The sequence below is a fragment of the Passer domesticus genome, chromosome 5 (genome assembly GCF_036417665.1).
Source record: "Passer domesticus isolate bPasDom1 chromosome 5, bPasDom1.hap1, whole genome shotgun sequence".
NCBI lineage: Eukaryota > Metazoa > Chordata > Aves > Passeriformes > Passeridae > Passer > Passer domesticus.
In genome coordinates this window covers 54,867,125-54,880,112 of record NC_087478.1, presented here as the reverse complement: position 1 = coordinate 54,880,112, position 12,988 = coordinate 54,867,125, and the positions used below count along the sequence as shown (strand labels likewise).

The 12,988-nt window shown below is 40.6% G+C and overlaps 1 long non-coding RNA gene across 9 annotated transcripts in view; it reads right to left on the bottom strand.

Moving 5' to 3' along the window:
- The window catches only part of LOC135300777 (uncharacterized), a 61,272-nt gene that overhangs the window by 16,960 nt on the left and 31,324 nt on the right, over positions 1–12,988 (bottom strand). For 7 of the 9 annotated variants that reach the window (XR_010362551.1, XR_010362546.1, XR_010362553.1 and 4 more), the window contains 7 exons: positions 12,073–12,225; positions 8,296–8,382; positions 7,726–7,859; positions 5,423–5,910; positions 5,127–5,250; positions 2,687–2,874; positions 1,356–1,537 (listed from right to left, as the gene is read on the bottom strand). This is a non-coding gene — a long non-coding RNA (uncharacterized LOC135300777). Of the gene's footprint in view, positions 1–1,355; positions 1,538–2,686; positions 2,875–5,126; positions 5,251–5,422; positions 5,911–7,725; positions 7,860–8,295; positions 8,383–12,072; positions 12,226–12,988 lie in introns of those variants that run through there. The other 2 variants (XR_010362552.1, XR_010362550.1) reach the window with 2 other exon arrangements.

Genomic DNA, 12,988 nt, shown 5'->3' with positions numbered 1-12,988 from the left:
GCTGTGCCACTTTTTCTTGCTTACTTGTGAGATGGCAAGAGCCAAGGAAGTACTTCCTTTGCTGCTTGGGTGTGAAACAGTCAACAGAATTCTTGTTAATGTAATGTGGAGGTCAGGTTGCTTCCCAACAAACCCAGTGGGTACAGGAATTCCTCAAGGCAAACAAAAAGCTGTTCAGGACTTGCTGATACTGTCACTGTTGCTGTCTGCTTCACAGAAGGCAGAATAGGTGTCCTAACAAGGAATATTTAACTAAATATATGAAACTAAATATATTTAACTGGTCTACTGCATATTTTTAAAACATAAATAGCACAGGTTTGCTCTCAACTTCTACTGGTAACAGGCAAGTATTTTAATGCAGTTGAAGAATGCAAAACCTTTGTAGCTTTGCCTTACAGAAAACAATAACCAAATGTAGAAAAGCTGGAAAATCAACTATTGATTAAGATCACCATCTTGCAAACTTTGGGGACTAAGAGCACCTTCTTGAAGGACCATTCTCATTAATAGATGGGCTGTTCCATGAATGAGTAGTGCAGAGATACTCTTTCCTAATTGCAGCATACTTAATACCTATGCTGACAAAAGGATGGGGAAAAAATAACCTGAAACGTTTTTTTTCTGGCAGAGACTGCAGAGAAAACAATTAGGAATTTAAAAAAAGGTTTTGCCTTGAAAACTGAATGTATTTGAACTGGAAGTTTCTGCGAACACAGAAGCCTTGAAATCCAACATAATTTTTAGAGCCACTTTCTCGACAGCTCCTCCAAAACAACTTTTAAAACAAATGTTTGGATCAAAATAGCTACTGGCTTCACTGCCAATAGTGAACCAAAGCTCGATGTATTTACCCCATAGACAATCATCAGCATATCATTAGGGTGACTGAAATATTCCTCAGCAGTCATGCAGTGATATTTAGCATCATTTGCTCTGTGGTTTGGGCTGTTACATAGTGTAGCTCCTGGCCCATTCAATCTCCCATCTGCAAGAATGAAATTGAAGCATAGCAAATATTGAAAGGATATTAAAGATAAATAGCACAGTAATAAAACATAAACAAACCAAGAAATTCTGCAACTGAATTCTTTACAGCACAGCTTGACAAAGTCCAGTAGCTGCCTGCAACGGTAGTGGTGTCCACCCAATTTGCTGTAATGGCCTCAGCTGCTGTAATTTCCCCAGCACATGATGAAAAAACAAATCTCAGGCTGAAGAAAGCCCTGCTGCAGTCTGAACCAAGGTGAGCTGTATCAGGGAATTTGCCCTCAAAACCCCTTGGCTTAACAGAGCATCACCCCTGAAACTCTTCTGCTTGATGTTTTGGCAAGGATCAGTCCCACACAAACAGCTTTGCATTGTCACAAGTTTATTATGCCACAGCCACTTTCCCAGCAGGGCACTCAGGTACTTCCAGTCCTGAAGGATTAAGGTACTTTTTTGGCCATAGAAAATCTATTTTGGTGACTGACTGAGATCTGATCCCTTCTGCTCATTGTGCAGTGGTACTCTAGGAGCCTGTTTTGTCTTGCTTCTGTGGGGGAAAAGAGAAAAAGCATCTTGTGTAACCTCGAGCATTTTAGGAGTTTTCTGCAATATATGAGTCACAAAGAGGACTGAAGATATTCATGACAGATTTTAAACTGGGGAAAGCTTGCAAAGAAAAATATACACCGTGACATTTCACAACACCCTACTCCTGACTGTAGAAGAATGATCCTGATAAAAAAAACAGTAAGGTAATGGTCTTTCATAAAGGAATGTTTAATTTTTTTTAAAAGATTTCCATACACTGGCATACAGAGCTTGTACAACTGCTCAAAAAAAAATCACTAAATAGTTTTCACTGCATCATTTTAACTTCTCCTAATTTTACCCTTTAAACCCTGTTCTCCCCTACAGATTTGCACTATCCTTTCTTTTTTTTTTTTAGTTTCTATTGAAATATAGTCAAGAACATTTGCACTTATGTTATATTCCTACTAGAGATTATAAGAAGATCAGGTCTCTTTTTCTGTAACTACAGACCACCTTCTACCCCAGTGAATCACAAATCATAGAAAAAGAAAAAAGTTAGGAGGGTTTTTTCCTTTGCCTTCTGATTTCTGAGACTCACTTTATATTAAATGTGGGTCACACTTCCTTTTACAACTATGTGATATAGTAACATATGGAAAGAAAAGCTGTGATTCTCATAATTGGCAAAAGCTTTAAATACAGACAAAACACTGCTGATCCTTGATTTAAATCAAAGAGCTGGCACACTCATTTTCCCTGAGGTCAACCTGTTTCAAAAATCTTTTATTGTGCTCCTGCATGTAAAGGTGCACATATTTTGGTGGGTACCTGATTAGCTATCTGCATTCACAAACTACATTCTCACAAACTTCTAAACTCCCAGGCCTGAATGAGGAGAAACCTGAATATTATGTCAGCCACCCACAAGTCAGCTCTTCCTCTTGTCTTACTCCTAAAAGAGAAATAATGACAGCAGAAAATAGTAGTAACAGCATGAAAAAAGTAAATGCAGCCTCTGAGAAAAAACTACAGAGGCAAAATACACAAGCTAAAACAGGCCTTGAAACCAATGACAAAACTGTCTTCAGTGGCATCAGACTTTCACCCACAAAATTAAATCTGAAGCACAAATTTAAAAATAAATGAAGAATAGATAATTACTTACCAGGTCTAGTCTACACTGAGGCTTCCACCCTCAGACTGCATGAACTTCATCTTTAAGAGCTGAAAATTAAAACCCTTGACTGCAGTGCCTTGAAATCAGTGAAATGATGGATGGGGTAAAGCAAGCAGCTGAGATTTTAAAAAATGTGCTCTCAAACGATGAATACACTCTTATTCACTCTTTAGCAACTGTAAATCAATGGAGACCACATCCTCATTATATGGGTGGACAACACATCTGTACCTATACCAACTGTAAACCTTGCCCTCTTACTGGGATTTTTGATACTCTAATAAAACCATCACTTGCATTATAGGCAAGAGCATTTCAGCATTCTCTAGTGGCAACATTCCTTAACAGCTTAAAGATCCAAAAGCAGTATTTCAAATTAAACCCAGACCACACCACAGAGTTGTCACTGTATGTACTCTCCATAGGACTGGGCATAAATGTCTTTCCTTACAGGACTGGTTACTGTCTTCTAGCTTTTTACACAGAGTAGAAAAAGCTGCTGAACATCACTACCAGAAACCATCCACTATAATTTAAGATACAATATAATTTCACAACTGTGAGTAAGAGTTTCAAAATGCTGAGGATGGGGATCTGCTCAAGGCAGAGCAATCAGTCGTTTACTTTTTGCAATCTGTTAGTGGTGACAAATCCCTAGCAACTACCTGTGGATCTTCATTCACATCCCACAGATTTCAGCCTCCCTCTTGGCCTGATCAGCAGCTTAGCTGGATCAGGAGCCAAAGAATACAGGCAGTGTGTTAAAAATCATGTAATTGATCACGTCCTAATTTCACCAATAGCCTTCACTTCAAAGAGAAAACGTCTAGATCTCTCAGGAACAGTTTGTTTCATGCTTTATTGCTGTTTACTTTCTTTTTTTTTTTTTAACTTCCAGTATTGCCACAAAATCCAGATAACTCAATCTTCCATCTGGTAACCCTAAATTCAATAAACTAACAGTAGATTAAATTGACTGTCATCCGTTGGCATGCCATGATCTTCCAACACATTAGATGAGAAATAAAGTAATTCCTAAAATGACTCTTTTTTCTTCCAAATATGCTGTTTTGAGTAATAAATATCTGTGTGTTTTATCCTGTAGCTGGATTTTAAATTACACTGAAAATGATCTCTCTTCCTTGACAGGAAGCTATTTAAATAGAGTACTATTGTGTACAACTTCAAATCTGTCCAGAAAGAATCAGAGAGCAATATTTGACTATATTTCTGAGACGGGAACTATAGTTGTGTTCAAGGGTGACAGGACGAGGGAAGAGAGGAGAATCTTGACTCCATGTTTCAGAAGGCTGATTTATTATATTATGATATTAGATTATGTTAAAACCTATATACTAAAACTATACTAAAATAATAGAGAGAAAAGGATTCATCAGAAGGCTAGAAGGGAAAGAAGAGGAATGAATAACAAAAGCTTGTGACTCTCCAAGTCCGACGCAGCTGCATCGTTGATTGGCTCTTAAGCAGAAACAACCCACATGAACCAATCAATGATGCACCTGTTCGTAGATAATGTCCAGACCACATTCCACAGCCATAATTTAGTTAATTGTTTACATTTCTTTTCTGAAGCTTCTCAGCTAGAATAGAAGAAAAATCCTAGCAAAGGATTTTTCATAAAATATCATGGTGACATGGTACTTCCAGCAAAAGCACCAAGCAACAGGCTAAGATAAAACTTCACCCGGAAAGCAACAAGTGCCAGAAGAAAACTCATTAAATCATTTAGCAAACTTGAGGGAAAGTGTCATTTGTAGAATTTGCTGCTGTCCCTATTCCTAATAATTAACTCTTGGACAAGAAATGCTGCAGAATGGATTCAGAACCCAGAACCACACAGAACTCCACGGAGGTGGGAAGCATGATTCCTTCAAAGCGGATTTAGGGATCCATTTGAGGATCTGTTTTGGTAAGGAACTTTCTCATCTTCCTCCCATGTGCCCTTCTCTTTCTTTTCTCTATCTTTCTGCACCTAAGAGGAGCAGCAGTCTTGAGTGGCAGCAGTCTCCCATTGTGCCCCTCTTAGTGCTATCTATCCCTGTTTTTCTTGCACTTCTCCCACCTCCTGTTTCCCTGAAAAGTTGTATGTAGTTCCAGCCCCTCCTGCTGCTGAGGGTTTTCTCCAAAATTTTTTTTTCCTTCAGCTGCTTTGGAACTCCTGATTTGGATGTACTTTTTAATAAGTATCCTGCACAGATCTGTCCTAACTTCCCAAGTTCCTACAGTGATTATTCTTGCCATTATATTTTACTTAATTATACAGATTAAAAGAAAAAAAAATAAATAACTGAACAGCATAAGGAATGCTAAAAATTTGAGAATAATTAGCAAATTATAATTCCTTTCTATGAATGTAAAGCTTCTGGATAAGCAAGCACATTTTATGTTCAGTTGAACAAGTACTTACCACCAGATCAAATGCTTAATAGCAGTGATAAAGAAATCTGGCTGCACAAATCCAATCAAAGCTGGGGAGAATCAGCCACAATAGTAATGTTGGTGACAACAGTCTCAACTATGAGCACTTTCATCTGGAGAAAAAAAAAACTGATAAAACTCTACTGAAATTGCATGCAAGATTAATTCATATTAAATTGTGTGACTAGGTCATTGTTCTGTGCTCACAAAAGGCAAAGTGTCTGCTTATTTAAAAGAAAGGGATTGATGATGACCTTACAGGGAGGAGGTATTGGAAACCTTTACCAGAGTGAAGTCGCACACAATGGTGATGTTATCCCAGGGTCCTTAACACAGCTGCAGTTACCATCTTTCTGATTTTGAACTTCATTAAAAGTTATACAAGTCCAGGGGTGCAAAGGTGGGGTCTGCACCTACTTCCTCAGTTCCAAGAAAAGCCAGGTCAGCCAAGCCAGAGATACTAAGGTGCTCTTTGGAAAAGGAGCTGTGTTGGGCATCCTCCTTCACTAACATGTCCCACACAGAATTCCAGAACGGCTCTGGATGGGAGGGACTACAGTGCCTCCTCTGCTCCAACACTCTTGTTCCAGCAGGACGGGGCTGTCTGTCCCAGGCAGCAGGACTGCCCTCTCAGGGCAGTCTGTTCCAGTGCTCAGGAAATAATTGCTTCCTCGTGTTCAGGTGGAACTTCCTGGGCATCAGTTCCTGTCTGTTCCTCTTGTGCCATGCTGGACCTCATGGAGCAGAGCCTAGGTGCTTCTTGGACACCCTCCCTAAAAAAAAAAAAAACCAAACAGGAAGAACCAACAGTATAACCCTGCAAAGGCTAACAGGAAATGTTATGTCTGCATTTCTGGGTTGTTCAGGCATGCCAAGAAAATTACCTCTCAGAGGGTGCATTCTGCACACTCCTGCAATGCCACTGTATCATAATGTTATTCAGATAAACAAAGCTTACCCAATTCCATGCTGGGGACAGCTTTTGACCACTTCTGTGGCTTGGTCTGGAAAACCAAATCAGAAAACTGGTATGGTATTGTGTTTACCACTGTCACACCAGGCTATCACTGTTGGAGTGACCTGTGTCACTTCTGAGGAAAAGCAGCTCTGCCCAGCCGTGCAGCAGCTGCCTGGCTGCTCCAGAGGAAGCTGCGGATAAGAGCAGCAGGGGAAAACATGCCACCAAGGTGGGCAATGGCCTTGGCTCACCTGCTCAGCTATGGAGCCAGGATGAAAAGCAGCTGTGCTGCCAGGGCAGGGACTGATGAACCTCCTGATGGAAGTGTCAGGGAAATCAAAGCAGGAAGAATGTGAAAACTCCAGCTGGAATACTGTGAAAACTCCCAGCTGGAATACTACCTAGACTATGAAGTGCAAACCCCCTTTCTTTTACAAAAGTTCCAGAGACCCTTAAAGACCAAAAGTGATGGAGAATCAGTTTCAGGCTGCATTTCCCCTGAAAACATATGTGCTTAGGCAGTTACCAGAGACATAAGGTAGTCTGCCACTTCAGTTCTGACAAGGAAACCCATTTAATGACTTTATTCACACAGAGCTCTCATCCCTTTTCATTCCAGGCTTATTTCACTCAGCACAAGCAGGGCAGAACAGGACTATTGCAGGGAAGCATGTCCCATTCAAATGATCATAAACAGCAGCAGGAAGACAGAGTTTCTGGGCAGTCTTAGACTCATAGAATCATAGAATGAATTGGGTTATAAGGAGCTTTAAAGATCAGTGCATTCCAACCCATTTAGAACAGGCAGGAACACCTTCCACTAGACCACAGTATTCACAGCCCCACCCAGCCTGGCCTGGAACACTTCCAGGAATGGGACAGCCACAGGTTCTCTGGGAAACTTGTGCCAGGAGCTCACCACCTTCACAGGGAACAATTTCTTCCACGTATCCAATCTAAACCTGCTCTCTGTCAGTGCGAAGCCATCCCCCCCTATCCTGTCACTCCTGACCCTTGTAGATTGTTTCTCTCCATCCCTTCAGGCACTGAAAGGCACAATGAGGTCACCCCAAAGCCTTCTCTTCTCCAGGCTGAACACTCCCAATTCTCTCAGCCTTTCCTCCCAGCAGAGCTGCTCCATCCCTCTGATCCCCTTGGTGTCCCTGCTCTGGCCTGGCTCCAGCAGCTCCCTGTCCTTCCTGTGCTGGCCCCAGGGCTGGATGCAGCCCTGCAGGGGGCACTCAGCAGAGTGGGGCAGAGGGGCAGAATCCCCCCTGCCCTGCTGCCCTGGGGCTCTGGGTACAGCCCAGCACAGGGGGGTTCTGGGTTGGGGCAGGGCCAGCTCTCACCCACAGCACCCCCAAGTCCTTCTGCCAGGGCTGCTCCATCTGCTCATCCCCAGCCTGGATTCATGCCAGGGGCTGCCCTGACGCAGGTCTTAGCAAAGCTTGTGAGTTTTCCATGGAACTGGACTCTTCTGAGATTGCACAATCCAGGAACATCACAAAGTAGTGATGCATATCCCTGGCTGCATGTACATGGTGATGTTTTATCCATTGTGCATTGCCAAAACTTGAGAAATGCATCATCCCCACTGCAACAAAAGAACAATGAAATCACAAAGACTCACTGTTCAGTAGCTTCTGGTGCTACTGTCTTTAAGAGTTGCTGCCTGTTGTATCTCTCTGTCCTTCAGCCTGTTACTTCATCAGCAGTTGTATTCTAGGCATATTTGTTGGTTTGGTCTTCAAGCTGATTACAAAACTGAAAGATTGTACATGAAGATAAGTCACTTATTTTGTAGTTTCAAACATTTGATTCTGCAATAATGAACAAGAACTGCTGTACTGACAAACAAGACATAGTCATGGAAGAGACCTGGATGCAAAACAAAATGATAGGTTCATCAAGTTAGAACACACATTGATTCCAAGGCCTGTGTTGTGCAAACATTTCCTTTCCAGAAAAAAAAAAAGAAAAATATTTATACTGTTCTGAATTACTTCCTTTGCTAATGGAGATGCTCGACCCACAAATCACAGGCTTAGTTTCTAAGGAGCCCAAGTTTCTCCATCAGCTAAGGAGCCACCTTGATCCCTTAATATCTCCTCAGTTAGCATGAGATGGCTAAGCTAATATGAAAGAAGTTAATAAAAGTATTTCTGTTGAATTAAAAAGAAAAAAAAAATTATCTTTTGACCTTTATTATCCTTCAGGATCCCAAGTAAATCACTTCCATGCTTTTTCCCTCTGGAGGAATGTTCATAATACTTTTCCTTCTTGCACCCTATAAGAAAGTGCATAAATATGGACTATATACCCTTCTTCCTGAAATATCATTAAAATATTTAACAATTAAATATTTAATAATTTTTAAAGACAGAATGAAATTAAATTAAAGTGTATGCATTGTGTCCCACTTGTATCTATTTTATATCCATTATGGATTTACTATAACCCATGAAAAGGAAAGTTAGAACAATTATTTTTGTTAAATTTTAGAGAATGTATTTCCATATAAGTAAAATGCAGAAATATTCAGCAGTCTCATTTTATAGATTTGTTAAATGTGTTTTACAGTATTCCCTAAACTTGAAGAAAATCTTAACATTTTAACACTTATTCTAAAAATATGCTAATGAAAAGAGTTTTGCTTTGATCTGAGCAGATTAACTCTAAGCCTCCAAAACAGGGATCAAAAGATGACAAGTGACTGGTGACTCCCTCACGAGCATCTCAGATGGACTCATGTGCTGGAGGCCCTGGACTTCTGAGATATCTGCTACCCTGACTGAATGAGAGACGTGGCCAAAATATCACTGCTGTTCTGTGATGCTCCTGCCTGTCAACATGGGCCTTGCCATGGATATCCCTGAGAAAAATGAACAGGTGATTAAAGCACAGGTGATGAAGACAAACTCAAATCTCCTTTATTCCCTTTCTCCCTCCTGAAGTTCAAACCTGAGCCTCATGTTCTGGAAGTGAGTGAATGACACTTGCAGGGTGTAATCTAAAATCCATCTTCCCCGTCAGGGTCTTGTTCACAGAAGAGCTCTCTTTGTCCATCAGCTTTATAATCTAGGAGGCAAGGCTTAGACCAGACTGAAGAAAGGAGCTGCCAGGAAAGCTCAAAAGAAGGGATTAATCACAGCCACTTAGCTGAGGACCTAAAATTACTTGGACTTGGGTTATGCATCACAGGGTCGTAGAGCAGACATAACCAGACACCACAGATCAAGCATGCTGTTTGTCAGCACATGAATATAAGAGATGTGGTATAAAGAGTAGGACCTGGAAGTCCTTATGGACAATAGTATTCAGATTTTAAGCTCTTGGAGATTTGGAGATTTTTTTCCCCCTAACGGTAAAAGAGCTGTTTGTAATTGGTTGAGTAATGATTACAGCAGAACAGGGGTTGTCCAAAAGATCATTAGAATCTGGCCATGACATCCTGTTGAATCCCAGTGAAGGGAAAGTCTTTCTATATTTTATCCTGGTTAACACAGAGGAACTACTTGAAATGGTGAAATACACCTTCGGCAGGAATGATGATGGAATGAAAAAGCTATGACATTTACAAAAGGAAGATGGGAAAGAGGGAGAAAAATGTAGATTTCTACCTTCTTAAGGAACTGTAGTCTCATGGGATATGAGTCTAAAAAGAAAATAACTTGAGGATAGCTGGAGGTGCAGCAGTGAAGCATACCAGCCCAGTATATACAGCCAGAATATGAAAGCCCAGAACACAATGTGAGATTCAGTACTTAAAAAAAAAAAAAAAATCAAGAATAATAAGAATTCTTATTATGGAGCATTTGTAGAATAAGAGGGATCATGAAAAAAAATCTGGCTTTCTATTCAACAAGAAAGAGCACTACCAACAAATTGCACTAAGGGTATGAAACACTTAAGGCCTCTTTTGTATCCAACTTTGATAAAAGTCAAATATCAGCAAGTTTCTTGAACAATGAATATCAATAACAAATGGGGAAAGAACAAATTACAGAATACTGCTATATACTCATATTACCTCTTAAAGAACTAGCTAAAATTGTCTCCTAAATCTGTGCAAAAATGCGAAGACACTACCTAGCTTTAAAAAGAGGGAAGAAGAAGAACTGAGGACTTACTGACATATCTCTAAGAAATCTGTTCCTGCTTTCAGGCAGTAATTATAAAGCCACAAAGAGTTCAAAGCCTGTTAAGAGACACGAGTCACTGGGGATCCTTGAGATCTATCCTGAGTTCAGGCAAGCTTATATTTTAAATTATATTCCCCTCCAACACACACCACTTTCACCGTGCTTTCATAGGAAAACAAGAATAACACAATCAGCTTTTTCATCCACATCTGTCAGCCTTTCCCCTGAATTTGTTGTCCATTTAGCAATTTCAGTCAAACTGAAGAGTACTAGGGGCCTTCAGACACAGTTATTGCAAGTCTTGTGAAAATGACAGTCACAAAAGGGAGAGAGACTCTTCATACTTTTAGATGGGGAGGCAGATGCATTATTTTTTCCATACATTAGCATCTAGCCAAGCAGCCAGCATATGTGCTCCTCTGGGCTAGCCTCAGACTGTGTCGTGCCCAGCTGCTTGAAGCGTGCAGTGAGACGAATGTTGTTTTTCCACCTTGAAGGAATAAGCCACAAGCACATTTCCCAGCTGTGTGAGGCACCAAACTCACTCCCTGCACATTCCCATCTCACTGGGGCTGGCTCACAGATTTCTTCTTTCAGGCCTAACCAACCCAGCCTAACCTTCTGCTCTGACACACCAGTTCTGGATGCCAGGAATCTTGTTGAAGATGTAGATAAAGCTCCAGATGGTGGCTCAGCAGAAGATGGAGATGGAGATATTTATTAGTGAGGTTGCTGATTTATGTTGAATTTAGTGTACTGTGTCCTAGTGACAGAGCTGTATTCCATGTTGGTGGATCATCTGCACTTTTTGTATCTTGCCAGCTCTCTGCTTTGACAGTCTTTCAGTAATAATGTTGTTGGACCTCAGTAAAAATAACTTTGAGGAATTTCTGAAAGCTCTTTTGACCTCAAGAACAGGAAGGACAAACTCAGCTTGCAGCAAAAAAATAACCCAGGTTTGATTTCTTGACTGAAGTACAGCTCATATTGGAGGCAATTGTGAAAGGCATCTGTGGGAACACTCAGTACCCAAAAAATATTACATAGAAGGAACCAACCGTAAGGTCTTAGTGTCTTGCAAAAAACAAATTTAGAAAGCATTTCAGCGACAGAGACAGCCTGCTAGAAGTTTTGAGGAATAATGAACGTCATGTGGAACAGGATCTTTCACCTTAACCACTCCAACCTGTTAAAGAACTTACAGGTGGAAAGTTGTGGAAATATCAAGATTCCACCCATTACAGACCATGGCTCCAACATCACCACTCTAGTAGAAGAGGCCAGATTTGCTTTTCTAGAGACTTCATGTAATAATAATAATTTCCATTACTGGTCACAAATTCTCACTAAAGAGAGAAGCTGGGGGACTTAAGAAACACAAAAAGGTCACATCATTTAAGAGGAAACAAGGAAGGCTGAGGAGAATCTGGGGCAAGACAGGGCATACTCCTGTCTTGAGAGCTGTTGACAGAAAAGTGAGCATTGCATAGGGTTATGTTTTATGGAATTCTGTTTATGGAATACCAAAAACCAAGGGAAGATAGGGAGTGCCTCCAAGGATATATCAGAATAAAGCATTATCTGGGTCAAGGGAAAGGAAATGCCTGTGTCCTGGCTCTAACCCCACATGGAGGTTGACATGCAAGAGAAATACTTTTAGGAGAAGCTTACTTGTAGAAATACTACAAGAGAAATACTACTTTTAGGAGAAGGTCACCCCATAACAAGGCACAATTTGTTGGTGTCTTCTGTGTCACTGTTCCCCATTCCCCCATGATTAGGCAGGCATTTGCATATATACAAATTAAAAAGAGAGGCAAATCGATAGGTGGTACCTGTGTGTAGCCTGGGCACCAGTACTGGTACCCCAAGTGCCATGGGGGTGTGGCTGTGGCCTGCAGCAGTCACAGCTGTCAGATGTGTCACAGCTCCTGATCCTCTGAGAACATTCAAATCCAGGTCCTGAACCATGAGCTGTGCTGATTCTGCTAAAGATCACAAGCTTTCACTTCAGCTGTCATCACTGGCAAAACCCCAATTTTTGAGTGAGGCACTGAGATATAATCCTTGTGGGCCCTGTAAAGTGAGCTCAACATTTGTACCTGTAACCCAGAGTCTTTGGTGAATGATCTACGTGTGTTTGTTCTCCTGTTGCAATGCTTTGAGAGTTGTAAAATTTTGAATACATCTCTGTGAAATGGGAGATCAGCCCAGGACCGTACTTACCATTAGAAAAACAACATATATCCTCAGTCTATGTGAAAGTCTAATTTCTACACATATTTTTTCCTTATATTAAACAGAAAATTGTCTATAATAACAGTAGCCTTTGAAAGCTCTGCTTGCCTTTTTTCTTCTCTTTGGTGCATTTCTTTTGATATATGTGAGCTGCTACCACTTAAATTCTCCAGGAAGAACAGCAATTTTTAAGTTATCTAAAAGCATCTTATAAAATATTCTATCAGAAGAACTATCCTTCTATTTATTGTATAACCTGGAAAAATAAGAATATAAAATAATTTGGGGAGTTGAGAACAATATATAATACAAATGTCTTAAGGCAAAGATGATCAAGGCAATAAATTTCCTTTCAATACACAGCTTTGGGCATTACTAAGAAAGCCATCCTTGGGAACTCGCCTTTCCAGGCTCCTTCTGTTAACTACAGAGATAGCAGGAACCTAATTTAAGCACTGTATCATAACCTGGAAGAGCTCTATTGCCTCTAGAAGGAGCCTAAGGATACAAACC